General features: G+C 45.8%; 1 protein-coding gene across 2 annotated transcripts in view; it reads right to left on the bottom strand.

Moving 5' to 3' along the window:
• The window catches only part of SNRK (SNF related kinase), a 59,664-nt gene extending 37,929 nt beyond the window's left edge, over nt 1-21,735 (bottom strand). Inside the window, exons 1-2 of one of the 2 annotated variants that reach the window (XM_043966471.1) lie at nt 21,615-21,682; nt 2,792-2,926 (exon numbers count right to left, since the gene is read on the bottom strand). The gene's annotated coding sequence lies outside the window, so the exon portion shown is untranslated. Of the gene's footprint in view, nt 1-2,791; nt 2,927-21,614 lie in introns of both variants that reach the window. The other variant, XM_043966470.1, reaches the window with a different exon arrangement.
• Between the last annotated feature and the right edge of the window lie 1,543 nt (nt 21,736-23,278).

Below are 23,278 nucleotides of genomic sequence, written 5' to 3'. Positions count from 1 at the left end.
TGAGGTAAAAGCACATCAGAGCCTTCTTCTGAAGGTTGTTAAAAGAGATCACAATTCTTCTTTGACCTCTAATTGTTCATCTCTTAGTGAGGGAACGACTTTTGGTCTTAGCCATTTCTGATAGGTGTATAATCCTAGTACTATCCATTTTGTTTACGTGATAGCTTTTCAATTTGATAGAATCAAAAGTATTTCTCTTTTATAATCATCTCTACTCCTTGTCTGGATAAGAATTATCCCCTAACCAGAGCTGTGAAAAACATAGGAACTGCTTCTCTTCTAATTTTTTTTTCTTAAATGATCTGGTCACTTATTCAGGTTTCATAGCTAAGAACCTAATCTCTGCCAGGCTGCTTTCCTATTTTCCCAGAAATACCTGTCATGTTGTAAGTTCTTTTTGTCTGAGGCTTTGCTGAACACTGGGTTATTAAATGTAGTTATTTATGCTTCTTCTTTGTCCAGTGTGTTTCACGGATCTACTTCTCTAGTACAAATGGCTTGAATGATCATGCTCTAGAGCATGGTGGGAGGTTTGAAAGTCCTGTTTCCTCTTCATTCCTACTTTTGTTTCATTACTTGCATAGGTTCTTATAGGTATTCTAGATGTTTTCTTTCTCCAAATGAATCTTGCTTTTATGTTGTCTAGTCCTGTAAAGTATCTCTTTGGTAGCAAGATTAGTGTAGCACTAAATCTCGAAGTTAACTTCAGTAACATTATCATTATTTTATTAGAGCGGCACAGCCCTGCCATGAGTAATAACTATCTCTCCAGTTGATTGTGTCATTTATTTTTTTTGAGTGTTTTATAATTTAATCTATGCAAGTATTGAGTGTACTTTGGCAGACTGATTCCCAGATGTTTTATGCATTTTGTCATTTTTATGAGACTACCCTTTCTTTTCATTGCCTACTAGATTTGTTTTTTCTCTTTTTTTTTTTTTGTGGGGCAATGAGGGTTAAGTGACTTGCTCAGGATCACACAGCTAGTAAATATCAAGTGTCTGAGGCTGGATTTGAACTCAGGTACTCCCGAATCCAGGGTCACTGCTTTATCCACTGTGCCACCTAGCTGCCCGATTTGTTTTTTTCTATGCAAAAATGTTGTTGATTTCTCTAGGGTTATTGTCTTGGTTTGTATTGTTTGTTTTATTGTCTACAACTTTATTTAAGCTATTGTTTCAATGCTTTTTTTTCCTGCCTCACTAGGATTTTCTAAGCAAACCATCATGTCATCAGCAATAGGGACAGCTTTATCTCTTCTTTGACTATCTTTATATCTTTAATTTCTTTCTCATTCTATTGCTATAATTTCTAGAAATAAGCCAACTAACAATGGAGAAAAGGGGGATCCTTGCTTTACTCCTGTATTTAATGGGAAAGCTTCTAGTGTTTCCCCATTGCATATGTTTGCTTCTTTTCATTATATTAAAAAGAAAGATCCTTCAATGCCCATCCTTTGTAGGGTCTTTTGGTGGTTGTTGTTTGTTTATTTGAGCATTTCTAGCTTTGTAGGGCCTACCAGAGGGTAAGCATCATAACACATGAAACATCATTAAGAAATGGAGGAAGACACACCCCATCATGCACTTGATTTCAAATGGTCTACCTAAAGTCCTCTTACTCTTGATATCTTTTTGTGGTGCCAGCAAAGGACAAGCTCTGGTGGGTCCTACCAAGATGGACGGTTTCCAGCCTGTGCCTGGTGACTGACCATATATCAGCTGTCCAAGAATCAGACCGGCTAAGTTTGGAGAGGTTCATCATCAAGATGGCTACAAGGAGATGGAATTTCTTAGCCACAGTAACTCCAAAAGACCATCTACTGAGTTCAAGAAGGATTACAATCTGCATCAGCGCAGAGACTACCGACACCATACTCAACTGTACAGAGAATGGGACTTAGTATTGCAAATACAAAAGACTGAGGTCTTTAAGGTGACTGAAAATGCAATATTAGGGAAGAGTGGGATGAGGCTACTAAATTTTTTTTTTAAAGAAAAGAAACCCTAATGGGAACAAACTCTCCAAGGAGTCCAGATTCTAAAAAGGCAGGAACCAAAAAAAAAAAAAAAGGAAGGAAGAGTACACAAAAGAACTAAAAAAGATGGACACAAACTCATAGCGGGGTATCCAAAGGGTAGAGCCCATTTACAAGATTCAGTTTTGTCTTTTTCCCCTTCAGTCTTTTCTGGTGGCTCCTGGGGGGCATCAAAGATTCTGTTGGTATACCGAATAAAACAAGCATTACTCATATTGAAGGCTTTGAGGGTGACAAAGCAGTATCCTCACAGCAACACTGAACTAGTAAAATATTGAAGGGAAATAAGAAGAGAGGAAAAGATCCCTGACAAAGGGAATGGCATGAATATACACAGACCTGTCTGGCTTAGGCAGAAGGTTCATGTAACTAGTGAAAGGGAGGAAGGGTTGGATTTGCAAAGAGAGATGCCAGACTACAAGGGGACCACTATACCAGGAAAATTATAGGTCCAGTCTCTATCCCTAATCTAAAAATAAGTGAAAATCAAATCTTCATCATGTTTTTGTCCTCAAATGCTACCTAAACTTTGTTATGGTACATTTTATACAGTTTCATAATAAAACATCGGTCAAAAACCACATAAGAGAAGCAGGTTATTTTTTTCAAAGCTGATATATTATCGCCAAAGTAAGAGGCCTCATTTAATAAACTGTATATAACCTTTAGGCAAAAACAACAGGAATGTAAACATGAGGTCACTTAGGAACTCAAACTCTACAAGGTTTTCCCAAAACAATTTGAAAAGTTCACCCTTCAGGCCAAAGTTCCATAAGCAGCCGATTGTGTTTTGTCTCTTTCCAGTTCTGTTTGGCCTTTTTCATTTCTCATCCATTTCATACAGATACCGTCAGCTTCTGAAATCTTCTCTCACCTGAATAGATCTACCTACAGATAAAATAATGCCCAAGACAATCAACGAGAGCATCTTCCGAAAATGGCATCATAATAACTATTTGGATATTATTATCACTTTCTTTTCTTTTTAGAGAAAAAACCTTGTCTCTTAAAATTTCCAGAATTGTTCTATTTTTAAACCTGAGGCTTTTTTTTTCTGTAAAATTTAAGCCTTGGCTCTAATGTGGTTTTTGTAGCACTGCTAGATCTTCACAGCAATAACGGTGCTGAAATAAATCTAGTTTGTCATTTCTGACACTTATCTAATCCTGCTTTACTCCCTGAAATCCCATACAAGAAGTTACCTGCTATGGTAATCAGTTAAACAGAAGAAATTCTCTTGTACCTCCTCCTTATGTCTCCTGAACTTCCATTACACTAAAGCATTAAGTCCAAGCATTAACCCATTCACAATAAGAATAAACTCTGGAAAATGTACCAAACTGCTTTAATGGATTTACACAGAAAACTACATTTCTTAGGCCAGGAACAGAGCCCAGACCTTTGACTTCACTGGCAAAGGAAAATTCCCAATGAGGAAGCAAGCGCTTTTGACCAATGAGAAATTATGCCAAAGCCAAAGGGTCCTAGTAAGAGTCTCAAAAGGCATAACTATGATCAGTCCTCCTGTTTTTCAGTAAGGTGTATTTCTCTAAGAAGTATTTGAAACTATAATGTCATTATGAAAAAGACGATCTTCATGTGCACAAACAACTCTGATGCTGCCAGATTAACTCCTATCGGCATAAACATGAACACACAAGACAATTACAGAGTAGATGATGCCCAGTGACCAGCTCAGGACAGCCAACACGTGGGAACTTCTCAGGATAGGAGTTTGCCCTTAATTGGCCTTTGCAGATCAGAATCTTCTCCATCTCCTTCTTAAAGAAACACTTCACATGATAAGCAAACGATGATAAAACATGCTAAAAACAATCAAGAAAATTCAATTCCGATGTTCACCAAGCATCTGCTATACTAGAACACAGTGTCTAGCACTCAGGACACAAAGATGAAAATGCCGCCATACCTGATGCATAATGGGGCTGGGACTGGGCACAAGCAGAAAAAAACCTCTATACAAATAACTGAGAGAACAAGCTGGGGTGTTGAATGCAAAGGTCCAGAGCCATAAGAAATGGAAGGAGGGATCTTAGGAACTGAAACCGGAAGGGATCCTGAAGATCCCAAGTGGGTCAGGGTCAAAGACCTGAGAATCCACAGCAGCAGCCACAGACCCATGCAGACAGTCACCTGCTCTGTCCACTATTCACAGGCATGAAAACCTGCCAAGGGAAAGGGAAGACCTACCATCTAACAAGTCCTGAAGGAGGGTTAACAGTCAGAGACAGGAGTAGCAGGATGGGGAGGGAAAGTCCATTCTAGGTATTGGGGATGGCAGAAACAAGGGCGGCCCCACCTCCTGGGCAGGCACATGCCAGGGTAGATACCGGTTCCCTTGGGGCAGAGCCCCATGGGTTCCCCTTAGATCCCTCCAATACCTCCCAATTCCAGAATCTAGGCTTCTTGAGATAAAGGGGTGCTTCTAAAGCACCAGCCTCGGGCTTATCTTTCAAACAGCCCCAAGTCCGAGAGTTTAGGCCTCTAGTCTTCTCGAGAGAGGGAAAAGGGAGCTCCTGGGTATCCCCAACCTCTTGGGGAGGAAAGAACCCTAACAAATCCTCCTAGCAAGGACCTAAAAAGCGGGGGGCAGGAAAATCCCTGCCCTCTGCCCTTCCCTCCAGCCAGTTTCTTGGGCAGTCTGTCCAGTGGAAAGGCCTAATAATCACAAATAGGGTTTTCTTCTGGAAAAGCCCATGACCTCTGGGTATGCTGTATGGGCACCACAAAAGCCAGGACAGGTTACAACTCCAAGGAGAGTCCAAGCCAGAGAGAGACACAATGATCACCTTAAAGGGACATGAGGGAGGGCAAGCCTGGGGACCTTTAGCGGGTGCACACATGCTCCTGGTTGCAACCCTGTGTGGCCTGACTGGGGCATGAAAAGGTCTATGCGGGCACCACCTCTTCAGGCTGGCCTCTACAGAATGCATCAGGAACAGGGCAGCCCATCTGTCCTGGAGCAACGGTGTGAAGAGCAGCCAACATCAGGGAGAGGAAGCCGAGGAAGTGAGGATGTAGTGACACAAGCTCTACCTTAAATATATTCCTAAAGGGCACTCCCAGTGCGGACAAAATGAACCAATACGATGTGATCAAGGAGCAGAGCCCATTTCAGATCCAGTCTGGAAATCTCAAGTCTGGGGTCTGGCTTCATCTCTAATCCAATGCATAACAGAGCCTGCTCTAAAGCAAGAAGCCCTAGCTAGGTCGGGTGCCACTTCTGCCCCAGACTGGCTGTGTGATCCTGGGCAGATCCCCAGAGCTCTCGGTAACCCTGGGCCTCTTCAAAGACTGCAAGGCCAGGTGGAGGTGTTCACCGGCAGTGGCAAAGGGATTCTTCTCACCTAGACCAGTGAAGTCATGAACCCACACCACATCCCACTTTCTCTCCTCATCACAGTGAATGGCAATAAAAACCACGTCAATCAGAAACTACCCGGGGAATTTTAGCCTACCAAAGAGGAGGCAACAATTTGGGCTGCTAAGGCTTCCCTTCAAATGCAATCCAGGATGCCAGCATCTCCCCACTCTTCAACACGCAGGGTTTCAGGCTAGTCCAGAAGCTTCACTCCTTTGTCTTGTGCCCTAAGCAATCGGACTCGCACCCCAACCTCCTCCAGTGGTCATCTCCCTCCACTGCAGTGGGAGCTTCTTGAGAGAATGGCAGCTTCCTGCCTTGCGATCTGGAGCCCTCCCTGAGATAAGCACAGAAGCAATTCAAATGCTTTTTCATTCACTCAATATTATAAATTGGACATACACAGAAGTACAGATCTTGGGGATCAAACCTACAAGAAATAAAAGCTCAGCCTCCAAAGTCATACACACGAGAAAAATGAAGGCTTAGGAAAAATATCCAAGTGTCTCCTCACCTCCAGCATCATTGCTCTAGTAACGCCCCATTCTTGGCCATTTAAGCTGTCATGGCCTTTCTCTGTCCTCCCTTTCTTAGCCCAACTCCTGGGAAAAAGCTGTCTACACCTGGCACCTCTCACTCCCTGGTCAGCCTCTGGAAGCCTGGATTCCAAGCTCATCACTGAATGGAAACTACTCCCTCCCACGTTACCAACCATGTGTGATGGTCGGTCACACATGGTGCCCTTTTCTCTGTCCTCATCCATCTCCAGACCCAGCTGCCCACCCCCTCCTCCTGGAGATCCCCCCCACACACACACTGGCTTCCCCTGTCACTGCAACATGTCAACAGCCCTCCAGCTGTTCCCCAAGCTCTGGGCTGGTGTCTCTGTCTCTCTCACCCATTATCGCCCATCCTGAATCTGATGGCCATCTCTAGCAGATGTCTCCTCTGGCCTTCAGTTCTGCAACACCAACTATCTAGTAGACATGAGTCCATCCTCCACATAGCTTCCGGAAGAAGTGGGATTGGGAAACAACGTTCAACAAAAAGATTAACAAGGAGAGGATGTGAATATGGGCTTTCCCCCAGGCCTCTTCTGTCCAGTTCCATGACCCCCTTTGGTGCCCCATCTTTCTCCCCAAAGCTCTTGAAGGAAATACGCATATATCAAGCGCCTACCCTATGCCAGGCACTGTGCCAAGCACTTTACAAATATCATCTCATTTGGCCCTCATAATAACCTTGGAGGGTAAGTACCAATATCATCCCCATTTTACAGATGAGGAAAAAGAGATGAAAATGACTTGCCCAAGGTCACACAGCTGGGAAGTGTCTGGGGCCAAATTTAAACTTGGGTCTTCCTGATCCCAGGCCTGATGCTCTACTGATTGCACAACCTGGATAGTGAAAGGGCCATATAGTCCAACACCTTCATTACTCCAACGAGGAAAGTAAGGACCTGGGGGGTGAAATTATTTGTCCCAGGTGGGATTTTAACCCAGGCACATTGACAGAAGCAGTCCTAGTGGAAGACCAGTCTAGGTTGGTCTGCAGAAGATTCATCATGGGGTGAGGCCCAATGTTTGGGTGACAGGACTTTGGGGGCGGTCACTTCTGACTGGCCTCCATGCGGTGATTCTTTATCCTGATGCCCATGCAATTGATAAAGATACAAAACTGCTCCCGGTGTTTCTCTCCTCTGATGCCTTCGACTGACAAGAACAGTGATTCAGGGGGTGGGGGCACATCACAGTTCTCAGGCCCTGTTCTCTAAACTTGAAAATCATTTTTAAAAATGTGTTTTTTGATGCAAGAAGTGAATGCAAACTATCCCACTCTTTCTCTGATTCAGTTCTGGGTACAGCATTTGCCCAAGAGATGGATGGGTGCATACACTCAACTGGTTTTCCATCTAAGTTCAGATCATAGTCTAGACCAGGGTGGGACAAACTACTGCCCAATGGCCCAGTCTGTCAACCGCGCCCCCCCCCACCTGTTTTTGTACTTCCACAAATTTAGAATGGTTTTTTTACACTTTTAAGTGCAACAAAACTTTATTTCAAAATGTACAAACCATCAAACCATTCCTTGGCTCACTTTGATATCTTCATCCATGCAGTTTTTCCTGTGTGGACAGTTAGGCATGGAGGCTCTGAGCTGTTCTGGGGCTGCCTCTGACCCATCCGTCACAAACAGGAGCAAACACCACCGCTCCACGGTGGGGCAAACACCTTTGGCAAGCGCAAGGCTCTCTGTCTTCACCTGGCTTGATATGAACAATTAGAGGGTCACTGAATCTCTGTAGCTGTGGCTTTTTCAACGAGGCTTGTGCCTTGTTGGAAAGAAAGCTACTTCTCCCTGAAAACTCACCCTCCTTTCTTATCAATACTAGTATTCTTCCAACGGAGCTGCGAGGTTTCAAGTCTTGTAATCCCACGATCTTTGGAAAAGCCAAAACTAAGAGTGACCCAAAGAACAACAGAAATGCCTGGGAGGTAGACCACATCACCTTGTACCACAAGTACAAATGAGATCATCACAGAAATGAGGCACTGGAAAAGAGCAGCCAGATACAAGAGTCTACAGGCTGCAATGGCACCGTCAGAAGTTTCAGAGACCAAGAGGCAAGCCCCCAGCATGCCGCATGGCCCCCTGGTGGACAGCTCGGGAGACACATCCCAAGAAGGCACTGACCACTGCACCAAACACCCACACCAATGAAGGCACAGGGTTCCTGAAGCCTTCTTCATTTTATTCTTTGTCCAAAGACCAAGTCTGCACACCACTGGAAAGACCAGACAATGGAAATACTTTAAAGAATGGAGGAGCCCAATAGACTGGGAACGGGGAGGGGGGGGACCTTTATGGGAGATGTACCTAAAGACATGGAGAAGAATCCTACCACCAAAGAAGACTCTGTGCTCCAGTGGAACTGCAGGTCAATTCATCTCATCCATCAATGGGACCACTTAACCACAATGAGCCATATGTCTTTTTTTTTTTTTTTTGGTGAGGCAATTGGGGTTAAGTGACTTGCCCAGGGTCACCCAGCTAGTAAGTGCCAAGTGTCTGAGGCCAAATTTAAACTCAGGTCCTCCTGAATCCAGGGCCAGTGCTCTATCCACTGCGCCACCTAGCTGCCCCACGAGCCACATTTCTATGATACTTAGAGTCCACAAGATATTTTCTTCTGTGGTAAAATATGAAAGTTTTTAACAGTCGGTTAGGATAACTGAAAGACGCCAGTTTTTCAAGGACCACCCTTTTGGGGAGGAGATGAACAGTCCGCCTGCTGCGCATGTCAGACTGCCTGCCGGGTACAGTCCGCCTGCTGCGCATGTCAGACTGCCTGCCAGGTACAGTGCGCCTGCTGCGCATGTCAGACTGCCTGCCGGGTTTTTTTTGGACTTCCGGGGTGGAGAAGAGGAGAGAGGCCTTTTTGCCTGCTTGGCGGGACTCCTGACGGCGCGGCACGGACTCTCTCTCTCCAAAGGTGGCCTTGTCGGTTGGTGGCCTTGTCGGTTGGTGGCCTTGTCGGTTTGGTGAGTTGTTATAAGGAATATAGACTAAGCTTAGACTTAAGACGATTTGTATTGTGTTTCTACTTTCCTATCCTTCTAACCAACATCACCTTGTGACTATCATAACTATAAATAAAAAGGTCTATCTAGAAAACCAAAACCTGCTTCCATTTACTAGTTTGGGAGATAAATTAAGGGAAAGGTTAAGTAGGGGAGATTTATGATCTAATATCCAATTTTAAATCTCACAGTTTTGGCGACCCCGAAGGGACCTTAAGGACCCTCCCACCCTCCCTAGTTTGGCCATAAGCCGGCCAATTCGGTGGATTTTCCAAATTACCCCCCCCCCCCCACGGACTTTCCCTTTGTCTAATCTCCCTTAAAGACTTTAAGCCTCTAAGAGTCTTGCTTTAAACAGAAAAGCCAGCCCAGTTTAAAGGGCAAGATGCTCGAATATTCTACTATCCCTTTGATTTTTCTCATCGGAATGTATTGGGACAGCATAACATCCCGACTTAGAGGAATAGTTTACTCAATGGTCCTTCATAACATTATTGGTTTTTTCCTCATTCAGGCAGCAAAAAGTTTTTTGTATAATAGTATACGTGAGAATCTTTGGGAAAATACGTTTAATATAAGTAGAAATTTTATGCCTGCAATTGAAATACCTTTTAATACCACATCCATAGTTCATACGACTAAGGATTTTATTTTTTTTTGGTTTTTTTTTGTTTTTGTTATTATCATTGTTTTTGTTATTATCATTGTTATGATATGGGGGAAATTCTCACATATGGAGAGAGACCTCGAAATGAAATTCTCACATATGGAGAGAGACCTCAAAATGGCTGTTTCTACTAGAGATGATCCAAGTTCAGAATCAGATCAGCAGAAACTACTCCCTCTGCAGGAAGCTATAGAACATAGTAAGAAGGGAGTGCCAATTCAAGTCAGAAAATATAGCCCCTTTAGACCAAGTGACTTGAGCGCATGGAAATCAATCATCCCTAGTTTTGAGAAAAATCCTAACACTGTAATTTCACAGTTAAGGACTATATTTAATGCATATCAACCCAGTTGGGCTGATGTTACTTGCCTTTTGGAAACTTTACTGTCCCCAACTGAGATTACAGATGTTATCTCAGCAGGAAATGCCCTTGTTGCGAAAGGTAAGGCCGATGTGGAATGGCCTCTAAAGGATCCAGAGTGGAATTATAATGATGATAGGGATTTCCAAAGATTAAAAGATGCTAGAGAAACACTTCTGAAGGGAATGGAATCTTGCTCTAGAAAACCAGAAAACTGGCAGAAATTTTTAAGCCTACCTCAGGAGGCTAATGAAAGACCAAACAGATTTTATGATAGACTTTGTGAGGCCGCTAGACAGTACACCAGATTGGATCCAGTAGATTTAAGAGATTCCTGTATCATTCTCAACACATTTGTTTATAATTCACTGCCAGAAATACGCAGATACTTTCTGAAACAATGTCCAGACTGGAGAAATCTCTCAGTAGATAGAATTAAGGAACTTGCAAATTATGTCTTTGACTCACGTGAGGAAGATCCAGATCACCCTAAACAGAGCATTCTGGCACCAGCGATTACTAGTCAGCCATGTGGATACCGGAGCAAGGACACTAAGGTGTGTTGTTACTGTCGTAAGGAGGGGCATGAATTGAGAGAATGTAGGACTTGGAGAAGAAATTCTAATTCTAATTACAGGCGAAATCAAAATAGAAATAGATCTTTTTGGAGGAATACAGAAAGGCAGTACCAGAATAATGGTAACCAAGACCCCCCTCAGAAGAGGACACAGGAATGATGGTGTCTTGGGGAGGAATGGAACATAGATAATGAAAGCCATATATTCCCAGATCCGGATTTTTTGAATGCCCTTGTGCCAGTCCATTCACCTCCCCAGAGTAATGAACCACATGTCACCTTAAAAGTGGGGGAGACTTATTATGATTGTCTGCTAGACACAGGAGCCTCTAAATCAGTATTAGTAAGCAAACCAGATGCTGGGTGTAGACCTGTAGGATATTTGAATGTAGTGGGAGTCTCAGGAAAGAGCCAGAGAGTGGCAAAATTGAATCCTCGCATGGTATCTATGGGGCCCTTAACAGTAGAACATTCATTTTTACTCATGCCTGATGCCCCTGTAAATTTATTAGGTCGTGATCTCCTTTGCAAGCTTAGAGCAACCATATCTTGTGCTCCAGATGGGGGTGTCTCCCTACAATTGCCAGAGGATACTGTTCATTTATTACCAATTTTACTTACAGAAGCTCAAGGAACAGCAGGGGAGGTATCCAAAATCCCCTCTGACATTCCTGAGTCTTTATGGGCCTCATCCCCTAATGAGGTGGGGCTCCTTAAGTCTGCCATGCCTGTTACCTTTAAAGTTAAGGGGGGACCACCCCCCTCCATTCCACAGTATCCATTGTCTAGGGAAGCAATAGAAGGGATCACCCCTATAATTGAGGCTTTGAAAAGCCAGGGTATTATTATTCCATGTCATCACTCTCCATGCAATACTCCCATTTTGCCAGTTAAAAAACCCAAGCCTGGGCCAGATGGTAAACCTGTTTATCGTTTTGTGCAAGATCTTAGAGCGATTAATAATTATGTTATTCCTAGACATTCTATAGTCGCAAATCCGGCTATGATAATTTCCTCAATTCCCTATGAATCTACATGTTTCACAGTGGTAGACCTTTGCTCTGCCTTTTTCTCCATACCAGTACATGAGGACTTCCAATATTTATTTGCTTTTACCTGGAAAAATAGACAGTGGACCTGGACTAGACTCCCACAGGGATTTGTAGACAGTCCCACATTATTTTCCCAAATTTTACAGCAGGATCTGGCCTCTATTACCTTTAAAGCCTCCACACTAGTACAATATGTTGATGACTTACTTTTGGCCTCTCCTAATGCTGAAATTTGTCAGGAAGATAGCCGTCACTTACTGCTGGAGCTGCACAAGAGAGGACACAAGGTTTCTAAGACAAAGGTACAATGGTGTTTGCCCCAGGTAGAATATTTAGGATTTATTTTGGCTGCTGGAACTCACTCTGTCTCTTCTAAGCGAGTCCAGGCCATTCAACAACTCTCTGCCCCCACTACTAAGAGGCAGTTGAGAGCCATTCTGGGAGCAGCTGGGTACTGTAGACAATGGATACCCTCTTTTGGTGAAATTACTAAACCCCTCATAGCTCTTACAAAAAGTTCTGTTCCAGACATTTTACAGTTGGATCCCCAGCATCTCTCAGCCATAAAAGAATTAAAACGGGCCTTGTTATCAGCACCTGCCCTAGGACTGCCAGATTATAGTAAGCCTTTCACTCTCTTTGTGCATGAACAAAGGGGGGTGGCTTCTGGAGTCCTGACTCAGTCACTGGGGCCTAACCAGCGTCCTATAGCCTACTATTCAATTCAGCTGGACCCTGTAGCGGCTGGAGTGCCACCTTGCCTTAGAGCAGTGGCGGCCACAGCGCTTTTGGTAGAAAAAGCCTCTGATTTGGTCCTAGGTAACCCTCTAACTGTGCAATGCCCTCACGAAGTGGAGGCTCTCTTACTACGTCACAGGACACAAGCCTTTTCAGATCAAAGGCTGGCTAAGTATGAAATAACCCTGTTAGGTAATGAGAATATCACTTTAAAACGCTGCACAGTTCTTAATCCAGCAACACTACTCCCTAATTTACCATTCTCGGGGGAACCGTTGCATGACTGTGCTTCTTTAGTTGATATGGCTGAAAAACCCCGTGATGATCTTTTTGATACACCTTTAGAAAATCCTGATCTTGTCCTCTATACAGATGGTTCCTCATTTATGAGAGAGGGAACCCGTTTTACTGGAGCTGCTGTAGTTTCTGATTATGACACCCTCTGGGCAGCTTCTCTGCCTTCCCATTTTAGTGCACAGGCTGCTGAACTTGTGGCTCTTACACAGGCCTGTAATATAGCTAAAGATAAGAGTGCCACCATTTTTACTGACTCGAAATATGGCTTTGGCATATGCCACTTTATTGGTATGATTTGGCGTCAACGAGGCTTTCTAACATCCTCGGGCAAGGCTATTGCCAATGGGGACCTTATCAAGGACCTCTTAGATGCCCTAAAACTGCCTTCTTCCCTAGCCGTTGTACATTGCCCTGCCCACACAGGGAATAGTGACCCTGTTTCAAAGGGAAATGCACGAGCCGATTCTGCAGCCAAGCTTGCTGCATTAGAAGCTCCTGAACATGTATTTAACCTTTCACCTTCTGAGGATATTCCTTCCAACCTAACCTATGACGATTCTGAAGTAGAAAAGTGGAAAAAGAAATTTAAGGCGAAACAGATCAATGGCATCTGGGTGTCTCCGGAAGGTAAGCCATTTCTTCCCCGGAAATTCTACCACCAGGTATGCCTCTCTGTTCACAGAAAAGGCCATTTTGGTACACAAGGCATTGTAGACTCTATTAAGAGAACCTGGATAGCACCAGGTGTGACTAATACAGCATCTCGAATCTGCTCGGGCTGCTCCACATGTCAGTCTTATAATCAGTATGCTTTTAAGGCCAAAGCTTATGGAGGGCGTCCTCTAGCATATACACCTTTTGAGCACTTACAAATTGATTATATTACTATGCCAAAAGCAGGACATTATAAATTTTGCCTTGTTATAGTTGATCAGCTCACTCGGTGGGTGGAGGCCTTTCCCAGCCCCCGAGCCACAGCTGCCTTTGTTGCCAAAATTCTTCTTAAAGAGATAGTACCTCGTTTTGGCCCACCAGCCCGCATCGATTCTGACAAAGGCACACATTTCACTGATTCGATTTTATCCCAAATCTACTCTTTCTTGGGAGTGACTCCAAAATTCCACACGCCCTACCATCCACAAAGTTCAGGCCAAGTCGAACGTATGAATAAAGAGCTTAAGAGTATGATTGGCAAATTATGTACTGAAACCCATTTGAAATGGCCTGATGTTCTACCATTGGCATTATTCTATCTACGAAGTAGACCAAGAGGAGAACTTCATATATCTCCTTATGAAATGCTTTTTGGTCACCCTCCTATCCAAGCTAAAACTTTTTCCCCAGTTTATACATCACTGGTGGGAGGTGATACTTCTGTTGCTTCCTATATACAGGAATTACAGACCAGGCTACGTGAACTCCATGAGGCAGGAGCTGTGGTCCAGGCAGGACCATTAGACTTTTCATTGCATAACTTCAACCCAGGAGATAAAATATATGTAAAGAATTTTCAGAGAACCAGTGGAACTCAACCTGCCTGGGAAGGACCTTTTCAGGTATTATTGACAACTCCTACCGCCATTAAAATTGGTGAAAAAGACTCATGGATTCATTGCTCTCATATAAAGCCTGCACCATTCATAGGTGAAGAGATTTCAGATAGACCTGAGGTAGACGCTAAAGAGGTAAAAACCCTAACGATAGCAACTGTTAAAGAGCAAAGAAAGTTCAGAGGAAACAGGAAGTTCCCATTTAAGAATCCCACTGATCAGTTAAATGCTTTGGGACTCAGTCTTCGTAAAGTATCAGGAGACGGAAATTGCCTTTTTAGGGCTTTAGCAGACCAGCTAGAAGGTCACTGTAGAAATCATCTCAGACACAGACAAGAAGCTGCTTCTTATATGATTAACCATAGACAAGAGTTTGAGTCTTTTATAGTAAATGACTCCCCTTTTGAAGAATATGTTGATGAATTAAAGAAATTTGGAAAGTGGGGAGGAAATGATACAATTGTAGCATTTGCTAAGCAGCATCAGCTGAATGTTGTGGTTCATCAATTAAATCAGCCTTTATTGAAAATCAGTGGCACAGACAAAACTGATGCTACAGAACTCCACATTTTCTACCATAAAGAACATTATGACAGCATTAGAAAGATCAATGACAATTCAGAAACCCCTGCCACTTTGGCATGCAGAGAATTGGGGAACCAGTTAAAACAATGTGGCATACCCCAAACTCTAGCAGCTTAAATACCTTATAATTTAACAAGCATTTCCTTCTACAGGCAAAAGCACTGAAGTACATGGCCTAGTTTTCTGGCCTACCTCAACTATTTTTTTTTTTTATTAATTTTTGGGTTTTTTTGTTTTTGTTTTGACTTTTGAAAGGCACTGAAAAGACCTGGAATTGACTGCACCTTTAAGTTCTTTAAGAGCACAAAAGGGTGCTTAGCGAATCTTTTGCTTTTTATTTTTTATTTTTGGTTTTGCTTTGGTTTTTTTTTTACTTTTGTTTCTTTTGCTTTTCTTTAAAACTAAATTTTGTAAACTAAGTGATTATTCAAAGACATTTTAAGTATATGCTGTGGGTGAGGCTATCGGGCCTCAGAAGCTACCAGAATTCTTCTTTTTTTTATTTACTCTTTCTTTTTGAGAGAACCATGAGTTCTAATGAGTTTTGTTTTATTTATTTATTTTTCTCCTTTCTCTTGTATGTTGTTCTGTTTAACTAAAAAGTACCAGAAATTGCTTGATACCTCACTGAAAACATTGAATATTGAATCTTGCTAATTGAAGTCTTATTTCTTTTTGATGAATTAATCACCACTTTAAGTATCTGCTACTGTTATACCAGAGAATTCATGTATAAGATGATGTGGTCTACTTGCTAAAAGAAGATTATGTAATAATGTCTAAAAGAAGATTATGTAACAATGTCTAATATAATCAGCTATTTACATTCGTTTATTATTTATATGTCATTATACTCTGGGTATGGTTTGGAATTATTGTATATATCACTAATATATTCTCAGTTATGCAGCATAGCACACATTTTTACCATCATATTGTCTTTGGTGAAATTAATGAGATTTCAGAAATATGGAAACTTATCATTTCAGAGACTAACTTGCTGTGAACTCTGACGCAGGCCCTGGAGAGAATATATGTGCAACAAAAGGAGAGACAGGTATACGTAAGTCCATGGTTTGCTTATGATGGTGACTATGTAGAGCACAATTACTAGGCACAGTCCAGTATTCATCCTCTCTCCCTCCTAATTTAACCTAATTTAACTGAACTTATTTATCTTTTTATCTCACTCAGTTGAATTCACCTGTGGCCTAGCACAATCACTGGCTGTCTCAGAACCATGAGATATGGTATGATAACCTTTCCATAACATTTTCAGGTGTCATGAACACATACTAAATTTGGCTTTGATCCAGACACATGGTGGTAAAAAGTGTTACACATTGCATAACTACCTCAACCCTCTATTACAAGTCTAACCATATAAAGGAGGGAATGTAATGGAATTTATTAATTTGATCATTGACAATGCTATGCTAAGGTTTTAAAAATACAGCAATTCAAACAGTTAAAGAAGATAATCCAGCTTTCCAGACCAGAGTCCAGAATCCAGTTTTCCAGACCAGAATCCAGTTTCCTCCTGATGACATCTTACCACTTCAAGAAGACAAGAGAACTCAGAGACTTTATATGAACTGTTTTGCTTTATTAGCTTTTACTATCTCCTTTCTGTTATATACTATCTGTAACATGTACTCTCTGCAGAGGCTCTCCCTTTGCAAGACTAATGTCAAAGCGTCGGTTCATGAGGAAAAAAAAAAATCGCCCCTCTGGACAAAACTTTCCTCTCTTCCTTTTCTGTATTGTTGTTCGCATATTATTAGTCAGCAAAAGTTATTATATTCTTTTTACTGTTCCATCAAGGAAACATTCCGTTTCTTGAGGAAGCAAAGGGGGGAAATGTGGTAAAATATGAAAGTTTTTAACAGTCGGTTAGGATAACTGAAAGACGCCAGTTTTTCAAGGACCACCCTTTTGGGGAGGAGATGAACAGTCCGCCTGCTGCGCATGTCAGACTGCCTGCCGGGTACAGTCCGCCTGCTGCGCATGTCAGACTGCCTGCCAGGTACAGTGCGCCTGCTGCGCATGTCAGACTGCCTGCCGGGTTTTTTTTGGACTTCCGGGGTGGAGAAGAGGAGAGAGGCCTTTTTGCCTGCTTGGCGGGACTCCTGACGGCGCGGCACGGACTCTCTCTCTCCAAAGGTGGCCTTGTCGGTTGGTGGCCTTGTCGGTTGGTGGCCTTGTCGGTTTGGTGAGTTGTTATAAGGAATATAGACTAAGCTTAGACTTAAGACGATTTGTATTGTGTTTCTACTTTCCTATCCTTCTAACCAACATCACCTTGTGACTATCATAACTATAAATAAAAAGGTCTATCTAGAAAACCAAAACCTGCTTCCATTTACTAGTTTGGGAGATAAATTAAGGGAAAGGTTAAGTAGGGGAGATTTATGATCTAATATCCAATTTTAAATCTCACACTTCACAACAGCCCTGAGTGTTAAATTATGGAATGTACATCACTGTTTCCATTTTACATACAGGGAACTGATAGCTCTGGAGGTCACAGAGCTGGGACTCAAACACAGACCTCTCACACAACCAATCCAATATTATTTCTGCTCTAACCCTCAGCTTTGATGTCTTCTATTGCATGGAACCCTTTGGAATGTTAAGAGGCCTCATAGAACAAATGAATTTAAGCTAGAGCCGTACTTTCTCTGGTCCCTCTATCTATAATTAAGTATGAAAAAGGCATTGCTGTTTTTCCCATTAAAAGGGTCCACAGAGAAATGTCCAATCATCAGGAGCCCAGGTTCTTTGGTCTGCTACTGATGTGAGCATGATGGCGCCTTGGTCAAAGGCATCCCCCACCGGAGCGGTCTAGAAAGCCCATCAAAGCATGAGCTGAAGCTGGTCTCGGACGACCGGTTCTGGGTTAACCATAGGCTGAGCCCTATCCAAGCACTCACCAACCACATCATTCCTTTATAACAAGTTCTAGAACTCTGCCATGAATGCAAGTCCAAGTCAGTGGCCTAGCACCAGAGCAAGAGTGGTCCCTTACAGTTCCAAAGCAAATTCAATCACAAAGAACTATGATAGGCCAGAAACTCATTCAGGAAATGGACAGCTGAATCACCCTATTCTCTGGATGGGGAAACTGAGGCCTACCACGGTTGTGTAACTTGCCTCAGATCGCATCAGCTGCAGCTGACACCCAGGGTTATGATGTCACTATTTAGATAAGAGGCGCCACACTCACGGGTCAGACTTCCCCCTCCCCCAAAGGAAGGGCCACCTTCTCTTAATGGCAACTGCGTACAGTGGAAAGACAATAAATACCAAGTGATCATTCCAAATGATCTGGCAGTCACAGGGATGGCAGTTGCACTTGTGACTTCACTGCTCCTAGGAACTCTGGGAGGGGCAAACTCCTTCTTCCAATGCAGGGCCATGCCCTGGCTGCCATCTGCAGCCTCAGAGCACTACCTAGAGAACTAAGAGGTCGAGTGACTCGTCCAGAATCACGCAGAGGTCCAACCTGGACCCGGGTCTTGCAGGCTCCCAGCTCTGGCCTTGAAGGCTAGTTTGTGGACCTGAAGAGTTGAAATAGCATCTCCCCTAAAGCCCAGAAATCTCCAGGTATCCTCCATGATAGGAACTCAAAGCACCTTTACATGGAACGAACTACCTTCTACAAAAACCTCTGAGTGACAATATTACAAATTGTATCTCTCCATTTTACAGATAAGAAAAACTGAGGCTCACCCAAGTGGGAAGGCTTGCTGACCATGAGGTAAACTAATGGGAACAGATGTTCAAATCTAGGTTTCCTCACTGCAGATCCTCCTGGACTCTTCCTATTTACTGGGGGTAAATACTTGTAACTTAATAGAAATTTGTAAGGACCTGAGGCCTAATATTTTTTTTCTTTTCAGAATGTCTTGGCTAAATATGCTTCTTACTGGATGACAACCAAAATACTGAGAAAATGCAGTCAGATGAAAAGTCTTTACATGCCCTCACCTGTTTCTAATTCCTAAAATACTAAAACATGAAAATAATTCAAATAAGAATGCTTTTTTCAGCTTTAGGCTGTTTAATGAGCTCTTAAGATTACAACAAGCTCTTACATGGAAGAAATCATGTCTTCGTTGTACCATCGAGTGCCTTGAGAATTGTGGGCATTCAATAATACTGTCAATAAATAACCCCCTTTTCTCATTTAGTTTCACTTTTAGTTTTTCTTTGTTTGGGTGAAGAGCTATGGTAAACACCTGCAATAAATTCTCTCCGAGGGGAAATATTTCTTTAAACTGGGTACAAAAAGGCATTTCCATTTTTAAAGTCCATTTGGAAGCCTCTTAAGATTATGAAATTAAATGTGAACCATGAGGACCCCTGTGTCTCTGGTTTAGAAAAACGGGCATACAATAATATAATGGTCTAACAGTCTAACTTTCAATTCATGCACTAGACTCTCCTCGATGCCTCTTGCAATAGAATTCAGAAGGGGTTGGTTGACTAATCACTTACTTGTAAAGGACAGGGATTGACAGTAATTTTCAGAGAAGTAAAACAGGAAATCTGAGCTTGTAAAAAATCAAGGGGATTTCGAAGTCAAAGGCCAAGTCTTTAGGCTCAGAAGCAAAAACCTGGGTTTCTGTTCCCTACATACACAGCTCCTAGACGTGACCTTGGGGTTTTCACATCTGTGAAATGGGAATGACACCTGGACACTGTCCCTGATTTTCTTGCCCAGGCAATCTGGAGACTCGCCCAACTGGGCTCCTTGAAATCTTTGGGCAAAAGGTTAAGTACAAGGATTTATGATCTTACAAAAAAAAAAAGATTCACCTGGTTACATTAGAGCTTAACAATCTAGCTCCATAGAAATCATAAATTTAAAGGATTTTAGGAATTCTCAAGAGAAACTGAAAGGGAAAAGAAACTTGATTTCACTAATAAAGTTTGGAATTTGAGGCTTTTTAAATAACTTATTTTATTTCACAGTATTTGCCAAATTTTACTTTAAAAATAAATCAGTCCACAGTCTCCTCCTATAACGTTAATGGGACCAAACTGTTTCGACTGGTTAAATGGGTGAGTCCCAAGCCACGGTTCTGGGATGGGCCCCTGTTGCCCAGGGTGAGGGGCGAGGGGCAGGAGAGGGCTCTGCTCCAGGCCAGAAAGGAACAGGTGAATGCTTGGGACAAGAACCCTGCAGTTCCTCATCCAGAAGGGAAGTCTGCCACTGGCTCCCCAAGATCCCCAGGGCCCCTCCCTTGCTTCCTCAGCCCCTGCTGGGCTTTCTCTGCAGGGGACAACATCCTCTGCTAAGGCTGACTCTCCTCTGGTGGAAGGGGACCAGCCTCTTCTGGAGGCTCGGATGGGCCCATCGGAGCGAGGGTAAAGCCAGCTGGCAGGCACAGCCCCAGAGGGCCTCAAGCGCAGTGCTGTCCCCCTGGGGGCCACGGAAGAAAACACCACCAGGGAGGAGGGGAGGAGGATGGAGGGATGAAGGGATGGATACCGCAATTCCGCAGCACTCAAGTCTGAACCTTGGCAGGAGGGTTGGGGGGAGGGAGCAGCCGGCAAGGGCACAGCATCGCTGGGCATCCTCAGCCCCTGGTCTGGGGGGGGGGGGCGGGGAGGGGGACCCAGAGGCGCAAGGACCGCAAGGGAGGAGGCCACCAAGCAGGTGACCGGGCAAAGGGTGGGGGGGCTTGTAAGAGATCCCGGGGAGTGAAGGGTCTGCAGGAGATGGGGGGGACTTCTAGGTCACTTCGGGCTGGGAAAGGGGGGGCTAGAAGGAAACTCTGAGGAGGGATGCAGAACACCCCAAAGCAAGGGGTTCAGGAAAGGGGGGGGTTAGGACAAGCAGGTCAGTGTTGGAGGGGGAGGGTGCAAGGCACCTCGGGGAAGGGGGATGCAGGTCACCGGGGTTTGGGGGTACAGGTCAGTCCTGGGAGAAGGAAGACAGTTCTCCCCAGAGAGGGTGCAGGTCCCGGGAAGGGGGATGCAGTGGGGTTTGAGGGGGCAGGTCAGTCACTGGAAAGGGAGGCACACAGGTCTCCCCCATGGCGGAGGGGTGCAAATCACTGGGGCTTGGGGGGGGGGGGAACAGGTCAGTCCTGGAGAGAGGTTGCGGGTCCGGGGGAGGGGTGGTGCAGGTCACTGGGGATTTGGGGGAAAAGGTCAGTCCTGGGCGGGGGAAGGGTGCAGGTCACTGAGGGTTTGGGGGGGAAAGGTCAGTCCTAGGAAAAGGAGGGTGCGTATCCTGGGGAAGGGGTGCAGGTCACTCGGAAGTTTAGGGGGACAGGTCAGTCCTAGGGAGGGGGTGCAGGTCAGTGGAAGGTTTAGGGAAAAGGTCAGTCCTGGGGGGAAGGTGCGTGTCCTGAGGAGGGGGGTGCAGGTCATGGGGGGAACAGGTCAGCCCTGGGGAGGGGGTACAGGGTCACTACTGGGGGGCTCAGGGGGACAGGTCAGCCCTGGGGAGGAGGGTAGGACCCTCCAAGACAGGGGGTGCAGGTCACTGGGAATCTGGGGGGGCAGGTCAGCCCCGGGAGGGGGACGCGGGTTCCCCCGGGGCTGGGGGGTCCGGAGTGCTCTGGCCCGTCCCTCCCCGCGGCGGCGCTGGGCCCCCCGAAGCGGGCCGGGCCGGGCCGCGCTCGGGGCTCGGGGTTCGAGGCTCGGGCCCGCTCGCTCCCCCCAGTCCGGGCCGGGGCCAAGTTCCCCGGCGGGGCCGGGCGGGCCGGGCCGGGAGGGAGGGTCGGCCCGGCGGAGGGCCCCCGCGCCCCGCGCCCACCCCGCGCCCTTTACCTGTCCCGGCGCCCGCAGCGGCCGCGGCTCCAGCGCCTCCAACGGCCCCGACGCCCCGATGCCCGCGCGCCCCGCGCCCGCCCCGAGCATAGCACTGAGCAGGCAGCCGGACGGCCGCGGGAGGGGCCGCCCAGGGGAGGGGGCAGGGGAGGAGGGAGGAGGGCGGGGGAGGGGGAGCGGGGGGGGGGGGCAGGGCCGGCCGGGGCCGCTGCGCCTGCGCCGAGCGCGCGCGTCACTGTGACGCCAGCGCCGGGGCGGGGCCGGGCTAGGCGCCGAGGCCGGGAGGGGGAGGGGAAGAGGGAGAGGGAGGGAGGGAGGCGGGCGGGGGCGGGGCTGCTGGAGGGGAGAGGGCGGGGCTTTTTAAAGAGGAGAGGGCGGGGCTGCTGGAGGGGAAGAGGGGGGAGGGGGAGAGAGAGAGACAGACTGAGAGAATGGGCGGGGGAGGGGAGGAGGAGGAAGAGAGGGAAGGGAAGAGAGGAAGAGGAGAAAGACCGATGGGAGAAAGGGGGAGGGGAGAAGAAAGGAGGAGAAGGGAGGAAAGGGCAAAAGACAGGCCGTTGGGGTGGGGGAGGCAGAGGGCGGGGTTCAGAAGGGAAAGGGGAGAGGAAGGGGGAGGGTACCAAAGGGGAGGGGAGGAGGGCTGCGGGGAGGAAGAGGATGGGGGCGGGGCCAGGGGAAGGGAGCCCAGGAGGCTGCACTGGGTGGGGGGCTGGCTTGGGGGCTGGGCGGGCCCGACTCACCTGCGGCCGCTGCGGGGTAGGGGGTGCTGGGGAGAGGCCGGCAAGCCCGAGGTGGGGGAGGAGGAAAAGAAGCCGGGGGTGGGGGGAGAGAAGAAAGCTGGGGTCCCCCCACTTAACAAATGCATTTCCATAGCGCCCCCCTTTGCGAGGAGCAGGATCCCTTGGTGAAAACCAGCCCCAGAGCAGCCCTTCTACCCTCAGCCCAAAGGAAGAAGAAAACAAACCCCCCCCCCTTTATTTTCGGTTTGGACAGAAGCGGTCCAGTTTAGGAAGCCGCTCGCCGGAGCCCAGCGCCTTTCTCTTAGGTTGTGTTCTAATCACAAAACAAAACATAAGAACCCCCCCTTTAAAGATGGGCAGTCTAAAGCGGTTTGTGTGCCACCCTTTTAAAGGGCAGGAAGGGAAACTGATCAGATCTGTGATGCCTACTTTGGAAAGCAGAGAAGTCAGGGGTGATGGGATGTACTAAGGCAACGTGAAGTCGGCGGTGCCAGAACCCTCAGCATCGGCGCTGGTACCAGGACCCTGGAGCGGCCCGTCACCAGTTAGGAGTCGGCTTGAGCAAGTCGAGATCACTGGGGGCTCTTGTGCAGTGCTGTTCTCAGGCCAGTGCCCGGCAGGCACCCCTTCGCATCACCAAGACTGTGGACAGAACCTGGCAGGACACTTAGGAGAGATTCATATAGAAGAGCTTTACAAAGTCCATGGGGAAGGAGGTCAAACTAACTAGGCATCAGATTTCTTCACCACCCTATGTCTCCCTATTCTCCCCAACCCCAAAGTCGAGGGCACCTAGTTACCCACTCAAGGTCTTAGTTCAAAGTGAGGCTTGATTAAGTAGGCAAGCTTGAGAAATTTGAGCAGGTACACCAAGTGCTAAGATTTGCCTTTGGATGGGCAGTTTTTTCATTTACTCCATCAATA

This window comes from Dromiciops gliroides, chromosome 5 (genome assembly GCF_019393635.1).
Source record: "Dromiciops gliroides isolate mDroGli1 chromosome 5, mDroGli1.pri, whole genome shotgun sequence".
In the NCBI taxonomy this organism is placed as follows: domain Eukaryota; kingdom Metazoa; phylum Chordata; class Mammalia; order Microbiotheria; family Microbiotheriidae; genus Dromiciops; species Dromiciops gliroides.
This window is presented reverse-complemented; position numbering and strand designations above follow the sequence as displayed.